The following is an 18,825-nucleotide window of genomic DNA, read 5'->3' on the forward strand; positions in this document are numbered from 1 at the left end:
ACCTTGCATTCATATTGAAATCTTGGTCTTTCACTCCAGTGCACATAATGCAAAACACGATAATGAGTGTCCTTGAACCATCTAACTCCTCTCTGCCAATGCAAATATTTGCACCCTGTATGCGCCATGATCCTGGCTATTAACTGTATGGCGCTAGATATAGACACAGTGTGTACTTTTCCATGGATTTTCGTGGAATCATTCTTTCAATTTGATTCTTTTCTTCCTGTCAAAATAATGACATCATAAGCAGATGTTCCTGATACTGATGTCAGTTTTACAGCTGTAAGATGCACCCTACACAATCATTTCCTATGTTTGGAAAAAGTGAAGCCGGAGAAGTTATAACCAAGCTCGTAAAAATGTCAAAACTGTAGCATCAGTAGGATGTCATATTGCTTAGAGGCAAGTGCAGCGGTGACTGCTTGTAGCAGTCGCTGAAACTACGAATAATTATGAGCATTTCTTATATTTCATTATACTAAGCAGGGAGCAAACAACTAAGGATAATGAAAACCTATGTTCACAGGGTAAGGCCGGCGTCACACATGCGAGTTTTACGTACGTAAGAGCGCAGAAACTACGTGCGTAAAACTCGCATAACATACGGCACAATGATTCTCTATGGGTCTAGTCCTATCAGCCGTATATTACGGATCCGTAGTATACGGCGTTCTACGGCCGCACAAAATCGCAGCATGCTGCGTTTGTCAGCGTATCGCGCAAAAAATACGCCAATGCAAGTCTATGGGAGAGCGTATAATAAGGAATGCATACGGACCATGCGTGTGACTTGCGAGAAATACGCAACTTACTGGCAGATGTCCGGAAATGTCCAAAGGCCTCAATCAGGCAGGTGAGACATGCTAATTAGCTGAAAAAGCCAGACAGTGAACCCGGAAGTCTGCTGCACGCCTCCACGGAGTGATATTCAGCATGGCAAACATTATCAATACGGACATGCTGATAATTTTGGTCCAAGAGAGGCCTGTCATCTGGGACCAAAGAGACCCAAATTATGCCAACAGGGCGCAAAAAGAGGCAGCATGGAGGAGCGTGTGTGGGTCCCTCTTCCCACATTATGACCAGCAGCCACGTGAGGCACAGCGACAGATAAGTAAGTACACCCATGTTTGAAATGTAATGTTCTTGTTAAACAGCAGGCCCTTACTACTTTGAATTTCTCATCCAGAAATTCTTAAATATTCATGAAAGAACTAGAAAGCACACCAGTAGATACATGGTGTTGTACATGATAAACGGATTTCATTAATGTTTTGAATAGGTGTCCCTTACTAACAGTGTTTCCCATTAATTGTCCTTTCTGTGATAGAGGTTAGGGGACTCTGTCCTTGTGGCCTTGCTTGATAATTGTGTGTATTTGTTAAATTTAATATTAAATGTGCTCCACAAATGCCTATTTGTATGCTACAATTAAATCTGTTTAGTCAATTACACCTTGTGTGAGCACTCTGCATAATGGGCTAATCAATGTGTTTAATTTTTGATGTTTCAGTGGGTGATGTTACAACAAGGTGGCGGAGTATCCGTGACCAGTATAGGAGGGAGAGGCAGCAGCGGGAGAGAAGTGGAGCCGGGGCACCTCCTAAAAAAAGGAAATATCTATATTTCGACCGCCTAACCTTTCTTAACCCCAACATGGACCTCAGGCCGTAAGTAAAAACATCACTAACTTTTTCTAATTTTTAATTTTGCGAAAATTTTTCAGTTAAAATTTGAAAAATAAAAAATTATTCTTTTTCAGAACTCAGTCTAACCTCACTGACAGGGAGACAGGGTCTGACTCTGAACTGGTCATTGACCCAGTTGGTGAAGGTGAAGACGTGGCTGGTCCATCTGCTGCTCCCTCAGGCTCCATCCCTCCTGGATCCTCCTCATCTGGCCAGGCAGCTCCATCTGCAGCCAAACCACACCAAGAGGCCCCACAGTTTGCATCTGCAGCATCAGCAGCAGCAGCAGCACCACCACCTAGCCAGGATGACCCTGGAAATAGCAGCAGCCCAACTGTTGCCCTGGATCCATCCCCACAGGCTGCAGTCAGACCACAGCGTTCACGCCGCAGGAGAGAGCTTATCCAAAGCAGGAGAAACGTGGATGCTGGGGTCATGAACTATTTGGCCCGGGTTCGAGAGGATGATGAAGAGGAGGGCTTTACAAGGAGCCTTGCCCAGTACTTAAGGTCCATAGAGCGGGAGTTGAGGCTTCGTGTGAGAGGGTGTTTTCAGATCCTTATTGACGCATGCACCCCCCCAAATAACCCATACAATCTCTTGCAGATGATTGAACAGTGGCAGATGTCACCTGAAAATATTCTGCGGCCTCAGAGATTACAAGGCCTGGCTGCTCAACAAGGATCTGAAGCACCCCCTCCACATCAGCCAACACCTCAACCCCAACCCACAACGAACCCACAATGGCAACCTCAGCAACATATGGCGGGATATCATCAACCATCCCAATATGGCCACTTGTCCACACCCAGTGCTGAAGGCTGGTCCCAACCTGGGTATGGACAATATGGTCATTTTGGGTTGGGGTATGATTCCCGACCATATGGTCAGCAACAGCACAGGTATCTCCAAAATCCTCGCCCCACTCTTCCAAGTTCCCAGCATCATAGCTGGGCTAATGTCCCTCAGGCCACTACAACATCTGCACAGGGTGCTCGACAATTGGGCCTACAAAGGCCACCTGATGCAGACCCTGAGCAATCTACATCTCCTGCACCTACCTACCAGGACTTGTAATTTTGTTATTTTAAGTTTTGTTTGTTTTTTTATACAGTGGGGCAAAAAAGTATTTAGTCAGTCAGCAATAGTGCATGTTCCCCCACTTAAAAAGATGAGAGGCGTCTGTAATTTACATCATAGGTAGACCTCAACTATGGGAGACAAACTGAGAAAAAAAAATCCAGAAAATCACATTGTCTGTTTTTTTAACATTTTATTTGCATATTATGGTGGAAAATAAGTATTTGGTCAGAAACAAACAATCAAGATTTCTGGCTCTCACAGACCTGTAACTTCTTCTTTAAGAGTCTCCTCTTTCCTCCACTCATTACCTGTAGTAATGGCACCTGTTTAAACTTGTTATCAGTATAAAAAGACACCTGTGCACACCCTCAAACAGTCTGACTCCAAACTCCACTATGGTGAAGACCAAAGAGCTGTCAAAGGACACCAGAAACAAAATTGTAGCCCTGCACCAGGCTGGGAAGACTGAATCTGCAATAGCCAACCAGCTTGGAGTGAAGAAATCAACAGTGGGAGCAATAATTAGAAAATGGAAGACATACAAGACCACTGATAATCTCCCTCGATCTGGGGCTCCACGCAAAATCCCACCCCGTGGGGTCAGAATGATCACAAGAACGGTGAGCAAAAATCCCAGAACCACGCGGGGGGACCTAGTGAATGAACTGCAGAGAGCTGGGACCAATGTAACAAGGCCTACCATAAGTAACACACTACGCCACCATGGACTCAGATCCTGCAGTGCCAGACGTGTCCCACTGCTTAAGCCAGTACATGTTTGGGCCCATCTGAAGTTTGCTAGAGAGCATTTGGATGATCCAGAGGAGTTTTGGGAGAATGTCCTATAGTCTGATCAAACCTAGCTGGAACTGTTTGGTAGAAACACAGCTTGTCGTGTTTGGAGGAAAAAGAATACTGAGTTGCATCCATCAAACACCATACCTACTGTAAAGCATGGTGGTGGAAACATCATGCTTTGGGGCTGTTTCTCTGCAAAGGGGCCAGGACGACTGATCCGGGTACATGAAAGAATGAATGGGGCCATGTATCGTGAGATTTTGAGTGCAAACCTCCTTCCATCAGCAAGGGCATTGAAGATGAAACGTGGCTGGGTCTTTCAACATGACAATGATCCAAAGCACACCGCCAGGGCAACGAAGGAGTGGCTTCGTAAGAAGCATTTCAAGGTCCTGGAGTGGCCTAGCCAGTCTCCAGATCTCAACCCTATAGAAAACCTTTGGAGGGAGTTGAAAGTCCGTGTTGCCAAGCGAAAAGCCAAAAACATCACTGCTCTAGAGGAGATCTGCATGGAGGAATGGGCCAACATACCAACAACAGTGTGTGGCAACCTTGTGAAGACTTACAGAAAACGTTTGACCTCTGTCATTGCCAACAAAGGATATATTACAAAGTATTGAGATGAAATTTTGTTTCTGACCAAATACTTATTTTCCACCATAATATGCAAATAAAATGATAAAAAAACAGACAATGTGATTTTCTGGATTTTTTTTTCTCAGTTTGTCTCCCATAGTTGAGGTCTACCTATGATGTAAATTACAGACGCCTCTCATCTTTTTAAGTGGTGGAACTTGCACTATTGCTGACTGACTAAATACTTTTTTGCCCCACTGTATTTATTTTTGACTTTTTTGGGTTTTTTTTATATGATTTGTCTCCACAATATTCTTTTGGATTGTGACTACATAGCAGTCTTTATTGTGGATGTTGTTACTAATTTGTTGTGCCACCCAAAAAAGGCCATTTAGATTCCAAAAAATGGTTATGCCAAAAAAATAACCAAGACCATAACAAATTTGCATTAGTAAAAATTTCTATTACTAACAATCAAAGTCTGGATGCGCTCTATTCATTCTTCCATCACACACACATGATATGCTGATAACCATATGTGAAAAAATTAAATACAAAAGACCGAGTTTATAAATTGGTTAACACATACTTTATAGATCAAAATAATTACACATGCAAAAATGCATTGTCTTGCCAGGGAGTAGCACCTTGAGGAGTCAAAAAATAATTTGTAAAGACATCACGAACTTTAAGACCAGAAAGTGGACGACGCGGAGGAGGGACATATGGGGTAGGCCTAATAACATTGTTCATGAGGTGATCAAAATTTGGAGAGGAACAATCATGTATTCTTGTGAAATTATGTAGAATTACACAGGCTTTGATCACTTCATTGATTGTAGCCTCACTCAGCTGGATGGCAGACTGAAGAACCCGCCATTTGGCAACAAGAATACCAAAGGCGCACTCAACCAGTCTCCGTGCCCTTGCAAGTCTCAAATTAAACACCCTCCGCCGGTGGTCAAGGTTGCGCCTGGGGTAAGGCCTCATGACGTGCCTCGTCAGTTGGAAGGCCTCATCTCCAACCAAAACAAAAGGCACTGCTTCCGCATTGGAGCCTGGGAGTTGTTGTGGTGGTGGGAGGTTCAACTGGTTGTCACGTAGCCGCCGACCCATTATGGACGAATTGAAGACCCTAGAGTCTCCAGTTCGCCCATAGGCCCCAATGTCTACAATTATAAACCTGTAGTTACTGTCAGCAACTGCTAACAGAACTACAGAGAAAAACTGCTTGTAATTGTAGAATTGGGAACCAGAGTTCGGCGGCTTACGCACCCTGATATGTTTCCCATCCACAGCTCCAATGCAGTTAGGGAAGTCACAATTATTTTTGAAACCAGTGGCGATTTTGAGCCAATCCTCCTGTTTGGGCTCAGGCAACACAATTTCATGAAGTTTCTGCCAGATTTGTGAACAGGTTATCCTAACAATGCCTGAAATTGTCGACCGCCCAATCAGAAACTCCAGGTGTAGACCCGCATAGGACAAGCCTGTGGACAGGAAGCTGCAATACAAGAAAAAGGTAAAAAAAACATTAACATGATGACTACAAAAACATGAATAAGCACAAGTGTATATTTAATTTACTATGACATTATTTACAATAGAAAAAGGTTCATTTTACAATCTTAATATACTAGAATATTTACACCATTCTTTTATATGTGCTTGTGGCTTCATGTCCAAGTTAAGTTACTGAAACATAGTAGGACACCACACAGTTTGTCAAAAAACTAAATAAAAAAAACAGTATGTGCGAATGTGGAATACATACCGTAAGGTAAGGAGCAGACGCTCCTCAGCAGAGATGGCTTTTCTCATCCAGGTGTCCTGATAGGTGATCCCAGGACGTAAGATCTCCAACAACATGTCAAAAGTCCTGATGGACATGCGACTATACAGGTAAAACTTGTCAGGATGTGCCCTCAAAGCTGAATATAGTCCCTGGCGTTGGGTCAATAGAGGATGTACCCACAATCTTCGTCTCCTCCTTCGCGGATCAACATTGACCGGATATGGCTGGCCAAAGCGACGAGACAACACCCAGTGAAGCAACACCCGCTGAGTTGTGCTTAAATACACAGGGTCAGACATGTTTGTAAGGTCAAAGCAACACAGCCAAAATATGCTAGAGAACATATAGGGCAGATGGGAGGGCTCCACCTGTTGTAGAGGGCTTAAATAGTGTGGTTAATGATGGTTTAAATGATTTGCAGGCCTGAAAACCGTTAAATGTCCATTTTGTGAGGGTGCGTGAAAAATACGCCATATGGATCACATACGGATTACACACGCACAAGCACATGAGCAAAATACGCGACCACACCTAAGAAACGCATTAACTACGGAAGTCGATTACGGAGACATTTTGGCGTATTGAACGCGTAGTACAGACGTATAATAATACGTTCCGTATTGTCTTACGCCAAGTGTGACGCCGGCCTAAAAGAAATGGTCACCAGGTGATGTCATTTTCTTCATTTCATCTGCTTGATGTCACATCATTTTCTTAAAAAAACAAAGCTCTAATAAACCATTCAAAAGAATGAACATTTCTATGTAAAAATGACTTGCTGTCCATATGTTCAGTTTATGAGCATTTTTAATTGCTTCAGGTTCCCAAAGATACCAAGCAGTTAAAAGAAGTGACCTTTTCCCCTCTGGAGACACTCTATACTTAAAGGGAACCTGTCACCTCAAATTGGCAGGATATTAAAATGATTTGTTACCGGTCCGATGGGCGACGTATCCTCTTCATTTCTCCACCCCGTATGTCCCTGTTTTCTGCAATATTTTAGGGAATAAGAGTATGCGTGTGCCATAGTTGGCACATGCGCCATGCAATCTTCGTATGCTTTGCCCTACTGCGGCCAAAGCCGAAAAGCATTACTGCGCATGCGCCCGTGCACTATGTCCCGGAAGTATTTCGCTGTGTTCCGGGTCATAGTGCGCGGGCGCATGCACAGTAATGCTTTTCAGCTTTGCCGGCAGTAGGGCAAAGCGTACTGCACGTGCGCCACCGAAGACTGCATTGTGCACGCGCCAACTATGGCACACGCATACTCTTAGTCCCTAAAATATTGCGGAAAACAGGGATGGACGGGGTGGAGAAATGAAGAGGATATGCCGCCCATCGGACTGGTAAAAAATCATTTTAATATCCCACCAATTTGAGGTGACAGGTTCCCTTTAAAGAGGATATCAGGGACTTTAGTTAAAAAAAAAAAAAGAAAAAGGCATGTACCTGCCTGTTGTACCTGATGCCGGTCATTAACTGCTCCTGCCAGTTCTTCAGCTACCCCCTATATTCAAAGAATAAATAATTCATAGCACCTCATAGCAAATAAAGGGTTAACTTTTACCCACAAGAGAGGCGCGCGTCAATTCCAGAGAGTCCTTCCCGGAAAACATCTAAACATTCAAATAGAAAATGAAGACAGCACCTCATACGTTGGTGAAAAAATCGCAGTTCCTTTATTCTGCCCTCTGTGGCGACGTTTCGATCTATATGATCTTTTTCAAGCACAGCACGTTACAAAGAACCCCGTTTAAATAGTCTCCAAAACCACCCCTTAATCCACAATAGCCAATCACCAACAAGTAATAACATTAACATGTCAACAATACACTTAATACACTTAAAAACATACCAACTCATCAGCTACCCCCTGTCAACACAGCTATGCGTTGAAAAACGATGAAGGTTGCACCACTATTTATCAAGAATGATTACTCTAGAACCTTGAAAATGCATTACTGCCATAGAAAATAGGAAAAAAGCGCTATACAATGTACACATGAAATATTTATCTGCAAAAATTGCTATGAAAAAATGAAGATACTTCACGCATAAATTGGCCAATGCATGTGAGCCCAATTCCCACATCAAGGTGTCCTTCATAATTGGGTTCCTGTCCTGTTTTTTCACCTCTCTGGGGCAAAAAAGCCTACAATTTAGGGATCAGGAGTGGACCAGCTAACTACTTACTTAAATTCACCTGTGGCTATTGGGAGTGGGAGTGCACATGTCCAAAAAAGGCTTAATACAAATAGAGAACAAGACCAGCACATCCAAGCTAGTGTGAACAGGCGCCAACCAAAAAAAACGAAACAAAAAAACTTCTTTTGGCTGGAGCCTGTGCAGGCAGCTTTTCATTCATTAGACAGTGGTTTACAGTTGGGGCGGTAGCATTAGCACGGCTCCTGGTTGTAAACTATTTAACCCCTTGAGATTGCAGAGTGGGACTTGACTGTACGGTGGACTAGTATGGAATATTAGTACAACAAAACCAGAGAACATGTTTTGAAGAGAGAAAGGGGCCTATTAGCGCTAAATAGTGGTAAGAGACCCACAGCCAAAAGGGAAGGCAACCCACTCCATAATAATAATAGAGATGAAGAGAACAAGGAGTATCTAGGGTATAAAAATATGTAAATTTATTAAATATACAAAATAGTCATAAACAAATGTCAAAAATACAAAAAGTTATATTTCAAAGACGTAAGTAAAAGTGCATAAGGGTGATTTGAAGGAACAGGTATCCACCGGTGTGCAGTGCCCAAAACATAGACCAGTCTGAAATAATCAGCGTGCTGGTAATATAAGTAGCCGCAAGTCGCCGCCGTAATAGCAAGTACAATAAGGTGACACAAAGTCCCCAATATAAAATACATATGATGCGACGCTTACCGCTAAGATTGAGGGCAGTAGAGCACACCAGGCTGGAACCAGATTAGGATGAAAGACCCCCTTGAGATTGCAGAGTGGAACTTGACTGTACGGTGGACAAGTATGGGATATTGTTGTTTTTTTATTTTGTTTTTTTTTTACAGGAGAACGAGGGTTTCTCTTGGATTGACAGTGTAACAAGGATGGAAAACCTGTGTGTTTAATTATATCATTAAAAGACTTAACTGTGTGTGTATTTTTCTAACCCTTTCATACTATTGGATTAATAATGGATAGGTGTCTTATTGACAACTCTTCATTATTAACCGGGCTTAATGTCACTTTACAATAGCAAGGTGACATTAACCCCTTATTAACCCATATGCCACCGCTATAGGGCAATGGGACGAGATACGCTAAGTGCCAGAATTGCCGCATCTTATAGATGCGCCTTTTCTGGGGCGGCTGGGTGCTGGTATTTTTACCCAGGGGGGTCAATATCCATGGCCCCTTCATAGGGTATAAATATCAGCCTGCAGCTGTCTGTGTAGCCTTTCTGACTATAAATTATAGTGGGGCCCCCACGTCATTTTTTGGGGGGTCCCCTTATTAGAATAGCTAGTAAAGGCTAAATATACAGCTAAGGGCTGATATTCATAGCCTGGGAAGATCCATGGGTATTAACCCCTTCCCAGGCTAAAAATATTGACCCTGGACATCGGCTTTCCCTCTCTGGCGAACAAAATTGCGCAGGAGCCCACGCAATTTTTTTCGCTTGTAGGATGGAGCTTGTGGAGCCAATAAATAGGCTTCCACCTTATTTATTCATGACTAGATTGTGGCCCGATTCTAACGCATCGGGTATTCTAGAATATGCATGTCCCCGTAGTATATGGACAATGATGATTCCAAAATTCGCGGCAGACTGTGCCCGTCGCTGATTGGTCGAGGCAACCTTTATGACATCATCGTCGCCATGGCAACCATTATGACATCTACGTCGATACTGTGCCCGTCGCTGAATCAGAAACGTGAGATGTCTACGTCCTTTATGACATCATCGTCGCTGTGCCTGTTGCTGATTGGTCGAGGCCGCCACGCGGGATTTCTACGTCGATGCTGTGCCGGTCTCTGATTGGTCGAGGCCTGGTGGCCTCGACCAATCAGAGACGCGGGATTTCCAGGACAGACAGACAGACAGAAAGACAGACAGACAGACGGAAAAACCCTTAGACAATTATATATATAGATTTTCTGGGCTGGGATCCATTATATGTCCATTTTGCAAGCCGGCGACAAAATCTCGCCATAAGGATGCCATACGGATGTCACACGGATGTTTAGATACGAGAAAATCGCATCCTCGCATTGCACACGGATGGCATACGGATCATCATACGGAGAATATTTGTGTGATTCTCGGCAGACAAAATCGGACTAATTTTTTTATACGTTGTGTCTGACTCCGGCCTAATGATCGTAATAAACTATTTGGTATAATTGTTCCCTCAAACACCCGACTATAATCCTACAAAATCGCTGACTTTCTGCAAGTCTATTAAGAAGAATTTATGCTGTTTTGAAAACAAAGGGCGGTCATAACCAATAATGAAGTGATTTAGATTTCTCTTCTGTTCATTTACTTAGCATTTTATTAATTGATATGATAATGCACGCTGCAGCTGTTTGACTACCATTGCGGCTATATATGACATTTACTCTGCCTTCTTTATCGGCCCTGGCAGCCATGATGACTTCATTCAGCCATCAGTCAATACTACCTATAAAGACATCAGTGAAAGTAATAGTGGGGTTTTGCATGAATTTTTTCCAACCATTTACATGAGTGAAAAATGCTGCAAATACAAGGAAAACATCTTTTTACACACAACGCAGCGCAAAAAAACCTCACTCCGAATGTGATTTTAGAGATCCACTTCATTTTGGTGGTACTTTAAAATGCAGTGTTTTTACACACAAAAAAACACACTGAAAGAATGCTGTAGTAACGCAGCATGAGAACATATCCTAATTGTGTCCGTCAAAATAATGCCATGAGTACACATTCATGATTCTGTCAGTGTATAATCATCGATGCAGTGGCTGTATCATGACAGGATCTGCCAACATTCAACAATTAATGAAAATGAGTGGATATTTTATACCTCATTCCCAAGCAGCCAAATATTTTAAATTGAAATTATGATTATATTGCAGAATTTAAAATCCCCAGCCTGGCACAGGCAGCATCATAAAAGTAGCAGCGGCATTGGCTCTGTGATTAGTGACCCTCCATTTACTATGTCTATTTAATGTCATTAAAATATTGACTGTCTGCCCATTTTAACACAAAGTACTAGCTCTGGATTCGCATCTATTTCTAATACATGGATCTCTTACCTTTTTCGCACAACCCTTTTAAATAGACAGGTGGCTTGGTACTTGCTGCTCTGCCCATTTGCTTCTATGGGAATTTCAAAAACAGATGAGCTATCCGTTTATACCCTACTCCCCCCACCCCTCACTCTTCCCAGCTCAATTAAAGTGGTTGTCCAGTCTAAAATGAGAAGTCTGCAGTCAATCTGTGTGACTGCAGACTTGTGAAACCTTCCAGTGCACGCTCTGTGCACTGCGGGGATTCGCCGTAATACAAAGCACTTGGATTGAGCAATGTCGCGCCCACTAGATGGGTTCTGTTGTATGACAGATCCTTGTGGTTTCTGATATAAAAAGAGGCCAAAACATAGATGTTAATGAAAATGGAGGCCATCACTTTTTTGGCAGCTTGCCATAGATTTTTTTTCTGGAGATAGATTACGGACACATTCCAATCAAACTGAATTTTCACATTCATATTCTCTGCCTGATGTGGTTCTCTGGGTGAGGGACGGTGTCAGATTCTCACTTCATATTTTCTCAGATACTTCCAAAGTGCCTAGCTTTGAGGATTTCCAGGCAAGATATTGGGTTCCTCCAACTGCTAAGTTCCTATATGCAGTATACAACTCTGTCAAGCAGTACGTGCAGTTTGGAGTAGTGCTGGTGTCCCTAGGCTTTCATAAATAGGAGGGGAACTTGAGTACTTCTGACTTACCTAAACCTCTCACACAAGCATAGTCTCTTCTCCAGTCATCTGTTGTCAAGCCTTTTGATAAGGCTTATGTTATACCAAACTTGACGTTGGAGGAATGAGGAGAGGTGGAAGATACATTTTATTCTTCAGTGGTGAGTGCTAGGGACTGTTTGACTATTTCTAAATTGAGTTTAAAATCCTCCGGAAAGGTTGATGAGCATGCTCGGGTGTTCTAAAAGTATTTTGGGCGTGCTCATAGATTTTGTTTGAGTCACCGCAGCTGCATGATTTGTGGCTGCTAGACAGCCTGAATACATGTGGGGATTCCCTAACAAACAGGCAATCCCCATATGTATTCAGGCTGTCTAGCACCTGCAAATCATGCAGCTTCGGGGACTCAAACATAATCTACGAGCACGCCCAAGATACTTGGAGAACATCCGAGCATTCTCAGAAAACTCGAGTAACGAGTAAACTCGCTCATCACTAATATAGGCCCTTTATCACATATGAGAAAAAACTTGATGCGTCCAACCAGTCTAAGGGCTCCATTCAGTGGCGTAGGAAGGGGGGTGCGGGGGGGGGCGGTCCGCGGCACAATGCGGGGGGCGGCCGGCGCTGCAGGAGAAGAAGAAAAAAAAAAAAAGACACCCCTTTAAATCTTCGGGCGGCGCAGTCCGCCGCCACGACCAGGGCCAGCTCCCCCCACCCCCGGACCCCGCCCCCCGCTCTAATACTCTCCTCTCCTGGTTCCTGCGGCTTCAGAGTCCTCTGACTCTGCGACGTCTCAAAGCAGAGGGCGCGATGACGTCACTACTGTGCGCGCCGCTCTGCCTCTCTGTCCTGAGCGTCGCAGAGCCAGAGAGACGCTGACTGCACCGGACCTGCGCTAGGAACGGGAGAGGTGAGGATTTTACTTTTTTTTTTTTCTTTATGTCTGACTGTCTGGGGGCAATGCTCGACACACTGGGGCAATACTGGAGACCATGGGGCAGATTGCTGGACACACTGGGGCAATACAGGAGACCATGGGGCAGAATGCTGGACACACTGGGGCAATACAGGAGACCATGGGGCAGATTGCTGGACACACTGGGGCAATACAGGAGACTATGGGGCAGATTGCTGGACACACTGGGGCAATACTGGAGACCCTGGGGCAGATTTCTGGACACACTGGGGCAATACAGGAGACTATGGGGCAGATTGCTGGACACACTGGGGCAATACAGGAGACTATGGGGCAGATTGCTGGACACACTGGGGCAATACTGGAGACCATGGGGCAGAATGCTGGACACACTGGGGCAATACTGGAGACCATGGGGCAGAATGCTGGACACACTGGGGCAATACAAGAGACTATGGGGCAGATTGCTGGACACACTGAATACTGGAGACCATGGGGCAGATTTCAGGACACATTGAGGCAATGCTGGAGACCCTGGGGCAGACTTCTGGACACACTGGGCAATGCTGGACACTGGGGCAGATTGCTTGACACACTGGGGGTAATATGCTGGACACACTGGGGCAATGCTGGACACTGGGGGTAATATGCTGGACACACTGGGGCAGACTGCTGGACACACTGGGGAAAGGCTGGACACTGGGGCAGATTGCTGGACACACTGGGGGCAGTGCTGGACATACTGGGGCAGATTGCTGGACACACTGGGGGTAATATGCTGGACACACTGGGGCAGATTGCTGGACAACATGGGGGTAATATGCTGGACACACTGGGGCAGATTGCTGGACAACATGGGGGTAATATGCTGGACACACTGGGGGCAGGACTTGAGGCATGGGCAGAATGTAGATACGGGGCATGATTGGAGACATGGGGCAGGATTGGATCATGGGGCATGATGGATACGATGGAGACATATGGGGCAGGATGTGGAGATCATATGGGGTAGAATGGATACTCATGAGGGCAGGATGCGAGAACATATGGCTGGAGCCAGGAATGAGATAAACGGGGCCAGGGTGGGGAATAGTGTTACCATAGGGGATAATTAAGGGATATTATTACTGCAGTGATGTATTTATTTTATTTTTTTGAGTATACTGTTTTAAATGGGGGGGCGGTCCTGTTACTGTGCAGAGTGACACTATATCACCTTTTTTTCTTCATGTGATGTAATGTAGAAGTTGTGAAAAATTAAGTAATGTGTTCTGCAAGCGGAGCTCGAGATAACTGTGTTATTTCCTGCAGAAACGAGTCCTGGCTGGAAGGAATGATGGCGGTCTGTGCTGGATGAAAGATGAAGGACTTCACCTAGAGACATCACTGGTGAGTCAGTGTTACCTATACACTGACACTATACACTGTATACTATATAGAGGTCCTGTGTATAATGTCACCAGTGATCTCTGTATTACCTCTACACAGACACTGCATACTAAGTACAGATCTCCTGTGAATACTGGCACTTATGGTGATAGTATTGTGGTTTTTTTTTTTATTACTGATCAGTATTGTAGTATTCAGTCACTATGTGGTGGTAATATGTGGTCTGGAAATGGTGTTGTGGTATTTGTCCCTTGTATGTAGTATTATTCGGTCACTATGTGGCCTGGTCATGGTGTGGTGGTATTAAGTCACAGGTGTGGCATGTGGGGGTGACACCATTAGGCCCAGTTTAAGTTCTACAAAACAGGAAAACCATTTTTGGTAACCTTTGTGTGTATTGAGCCGGGGGGGGGAGGGGGGGAGGGGGCGGCGCCAAACTCGGGAACAGCCCCGGGCGGCAAAAGCTCTAGCTACGCCTCTGGCTCCATTACATGTCAGTTTTTCTTGTACGGGGCTTTCTGTGTTTTCACTGTTCACAGATAGCACTCGTACTTATGATAGTCTATGGGGTAGTTAACATGTACGTTTTTTTCCTTGAACCGAATGGTCTGCATAAAAGCACGGAAACTTGCCTGATATTGATCCAAATCTTGGGTCAAACTTGCCAATTCAAGACTTCGCCTCCATGAAAAAATCTGGATAGCACACAGGTGCCATCCATGTGTTGTTCATTTTTCACTGTTTGATAGGAAAAACTTAACAAACTTCCATCTGTTTTTTTATCCCCCAAAAAACTGCTGAAGCTTTGATGGCAAAAACTGTCACTGACCAAACTGATTAAAAACATTGATGAATCTCTGACCTTTTTTTGGTGTGCAATAAAAAAATCACTGACGTCTGAAAGAACCCCTACTTTAAGAAATAGGAGTAAGTTACAATAACACAAAAACAAAACCATTAAGCTTTTGTCACTTTGCCCATTTAAAGGGCTGACTGTTGTTTCTTTTGCTTGTTTGAAGAGTTTACAACCAGGGCAAGTTATGTTTTAACTTCCCAAGTGCTGTTGAAGCATGCAGAAGTGAGAACTAATAAACCTGTGCCTTATAATAGACCACGAAACACCTCAATATGTTTGCACGATATAGAAAATTTGATCGTATTGTGTACAAACAATTAATTTGATTTCCCGCAGCCTGTTAAGTAACAGCATAGCTAATCAACAGTCTAAACCACCTCCTGCCAGCATGACCCGTCTCACTTGATAATGCCGCTTCATAGAGATTCTCTGCTCCAGAACAAGTTGTACTTGGCTGCCCGCCAGAGGACTGAGTGATCCTTCTCCCGCGGGATTCCAGAGCTTCCACAAACACAACAGGTCACTTTCCACTAATACGACATGAAAGAAAACATTTTGGAAATCTCAGCAACAATGGTGACTGGCGACCGATATATCTGTGTATTACAAATGTCTATTCACTGGGGCCTTGTAGTAGAGTTGATGTGGTCACAGGAGACAAATGAGAGTTCATGATATTTCCTGTATACCACAATGATCGATATCTCAACTTGCTAAGGGTCAGGCCCTGTCTGAGATGACAATATGTTGCCGTTTTCATTTAGCCCTAAACCCCTGCAGCGAGATTGTGAAGTAGAATCTTCCTCTCAGCCTTTTGCAATAGTTAATTATGACAGCAATAAATCACACGGTCTGGGTAAAATTGCAGATTCTTTTAAACCTGGCAAGGAAAAAATGACAATAATCGTTAGAGCGCTTGGGATAAAGTAGTCAGGTAGTTTGTACTTACGTTCCCTGAAAGATAATAATTTAAGAACAAAATGACTGGAAATAAAAAGATACATGCTGCAGCCTAAATGTTTCACTGTCTGAAAAAGTCACAACTGACTGACTCTGCAGGTATTAAAAAAAATGACCATTTTTCCTTTTTTTATAGTTAAAAAGGAAAACACTGAAATCACAGTGTGTTTGTGATAATAAAATGTTACTATGTGGAGCCTTAGCTTTAAAGGGAATCTGTCAGTAGCATCAACCCTCCTAAGCCATGTATATTATTATTATTTATTATTATAGTGCCATTTATTCCATGGCGCTTTACATGTGAAGAGGGGTATACATAATAAAAACAGGTACAGTACAATACAAGTCAGGACTGGTACAGGAGGAGAGGGGACCCTGCCCGTGAGGACTCACAATCTACAAGGGTTCGGTGAGGATACAATAGGAGAGGGTAGAGCTGGTCGTGCAGTATATGGGCATGTAGGTCACAGGAAGCTGAATAAAATGATACCTTGATATCTGTGATCTGATATCTAATTCCAGAGAAATATACACATTATTCTTAATATATAAATGAGCTGTTGAGATCGATGGACCAGACACAGATCTCCCTGCCTCTGGGGTTGTGTAATTTTTCCACCTGTATTACATTGCCCAATCATAAGCAGGCAGCAACATGCAGGGGAAATAAAAACACCACCACAATAGCTTAGAGCAGGTTTCTCAGTGTGAGACTTGTACTGAAAGAGTCTGCTTTCACTGATCTCAATGCAGTGTTGTGTGTGATTGCATAGTGATCTGAGTAGAGCAGATATACGTGTAATTACTAGCAATTATTAGCTTTCATCACGCCTGATGCCAGTGCTGAAGAAGGGGCAGTACAACAGAGCTGATGAGAGGAGAGCTGACAGAAGTGTTTATAATGAGACAAAGCTAAGCTCTGCTGTACTGCCTCTTCTCACACACTGGCTGCTGTTATGAAATCTGGAGAAGTGTTAGTAATCACTTTCATCTCTGCTCTAGCCCTGGCACGATGTAACCACACACAGCTCAGCAGTAAGATTAGAGAGAGCAGGCTGTCTGTCATTACATTTCTCACACTGACAAACTTTCCCTAAGCTATTATGGTGGCATGTTCTTTACCTTGTATGTTGCTGCCAGCTTATGATTGAGCAATGTACGGTAATACAGGGGCAGACATACCCACCTCCAGAGGCAGACTCTCAGGGAAATTTGTGCCCCACCCATAGATCTTAACAGCTCAGTTACATATTAAAAAAAATTATGGATTCCTCTGGACTAAGCCATCACATCGTTGATACAAATGTATCATTTCAGACAACTTTCCATGACCTGCATTCCCAAGTAGGTGAAGGGCATAGGAGGATTGACCCTTCTGACAGATTCTCTTTAAAAATATGTAACATTTATTCTGATTATGCAATTGGTTTCATGTACCCAAGGGCTTCAAAATACATAAAAAACAAACAAACAGGTAAACTCATTTGTATACAAGCTGTATCTACTTTTGAAGGTATTTGCGATGCTTTTGCTAATGTAATATACTTGTTTCATAGTGACTTAGCAAGTGTGCCAAGATCCCCACCAATTGCTGGAATGAGGTGGTAGAAGCTTCCGTGCCCCTTCAGATATTATAGGATACACTTTCTATAGCCTGTGCATTGCTCTGCTTGAGTCTCTAAGGTGAACTGAAAAAAGGAGATCAGAGGAGATTATGGCTTCAAATGCTCACAACTGACAATTTGATACACAATTCACCACTTGTAGGGGTTAGGTTTGATGCATATACTAAAATGTATTATATTCTGAAAACAAACCAGTAATTATTTGTTTTGTTTTTTAATGGTAGCGCATATATTACTACCATGTATCAGTTCCATTAATAGTAATGGCCCATAACAAAGCAGCTTCCGGCACCACAGATGGAAAACAAGAGTCACATCTTAATCAAACATAGCATGTTGTTTTGAACCAGTAGAATTATCTGCAGCCAAACTCAATGAACCCAAAGAAAATTTGGAAAAACATTATGAAATACTTCAAAGGTCGGCAGCCAAGTTCTAGTGTAAAACTATCACAACGTAACTACCGTAATGCATCTGATCATTTTGTTACAGCTTTGACAAATTCTAGAGAGCTGATCAGAAAAATGAACTATGACTAGTGATAGAAACCTGCTAATATTATTCTACTCATTTAGCAATAGAACGGGATAATTTATTCTTTCTCAATCAAAAATCGCTCACTCCATTTCTCATACACATCGGTACTGAGTATCATACCAGCGGAAAAGGGAGTCTAGGACACTAAGGGTTTATATAAAAATGTAGAAATTTTATTAACATGTAAGTACAGACAATACCACACAAAGATAACAAAAACATACAATAAATAATTATATAAAACAGTCCCAACATATGGGAAAAAGGGGAGGTCAACCAGTACAATAACACGGAGGGCACACACCTGTAGTATGATCTGGGTAAAAAATCTCATGCATATGACTAGTATATCATAGCGAAGGAGCGTACTCAAAAGGGGGGCCAACATACCCAGGCACCTATCATGCCATATCCTTTCAAATTCTACATATCATTGCAAGTCATGCATAACTTACCCATCTTTGTGTGGTATTGTCTGTACTTACATGTTAATAAAATTTCTACATTTTTATATAAACCCTTAGTGTCTAGACTCCCTTTTCCGCTGGTATGATATGCATCCTTTTGGGAGTGATGCTTCAATACGAATAGATTTACTTTGGGAGAGTTTTTTCTGACAGTAATTATGCTCTCGGCCATTAATAATATATGCTTTATG

The sequence above is a fragment of the Ranitomeya imitator genome, chromosome 2, assembly GCF_032444005.1.
Source record: "Ranitomeya imitator isolate aRanImi1 chromosome 2, aRanImi1.pri, whole genome shotgun sequence".
NCBI classification, from domain to species: Eukaryota; Metazoa; Chordata; class Amphibia; order Anura; family Dendrobatidae; genus Ranitomeya; species Ranitomeya imitator.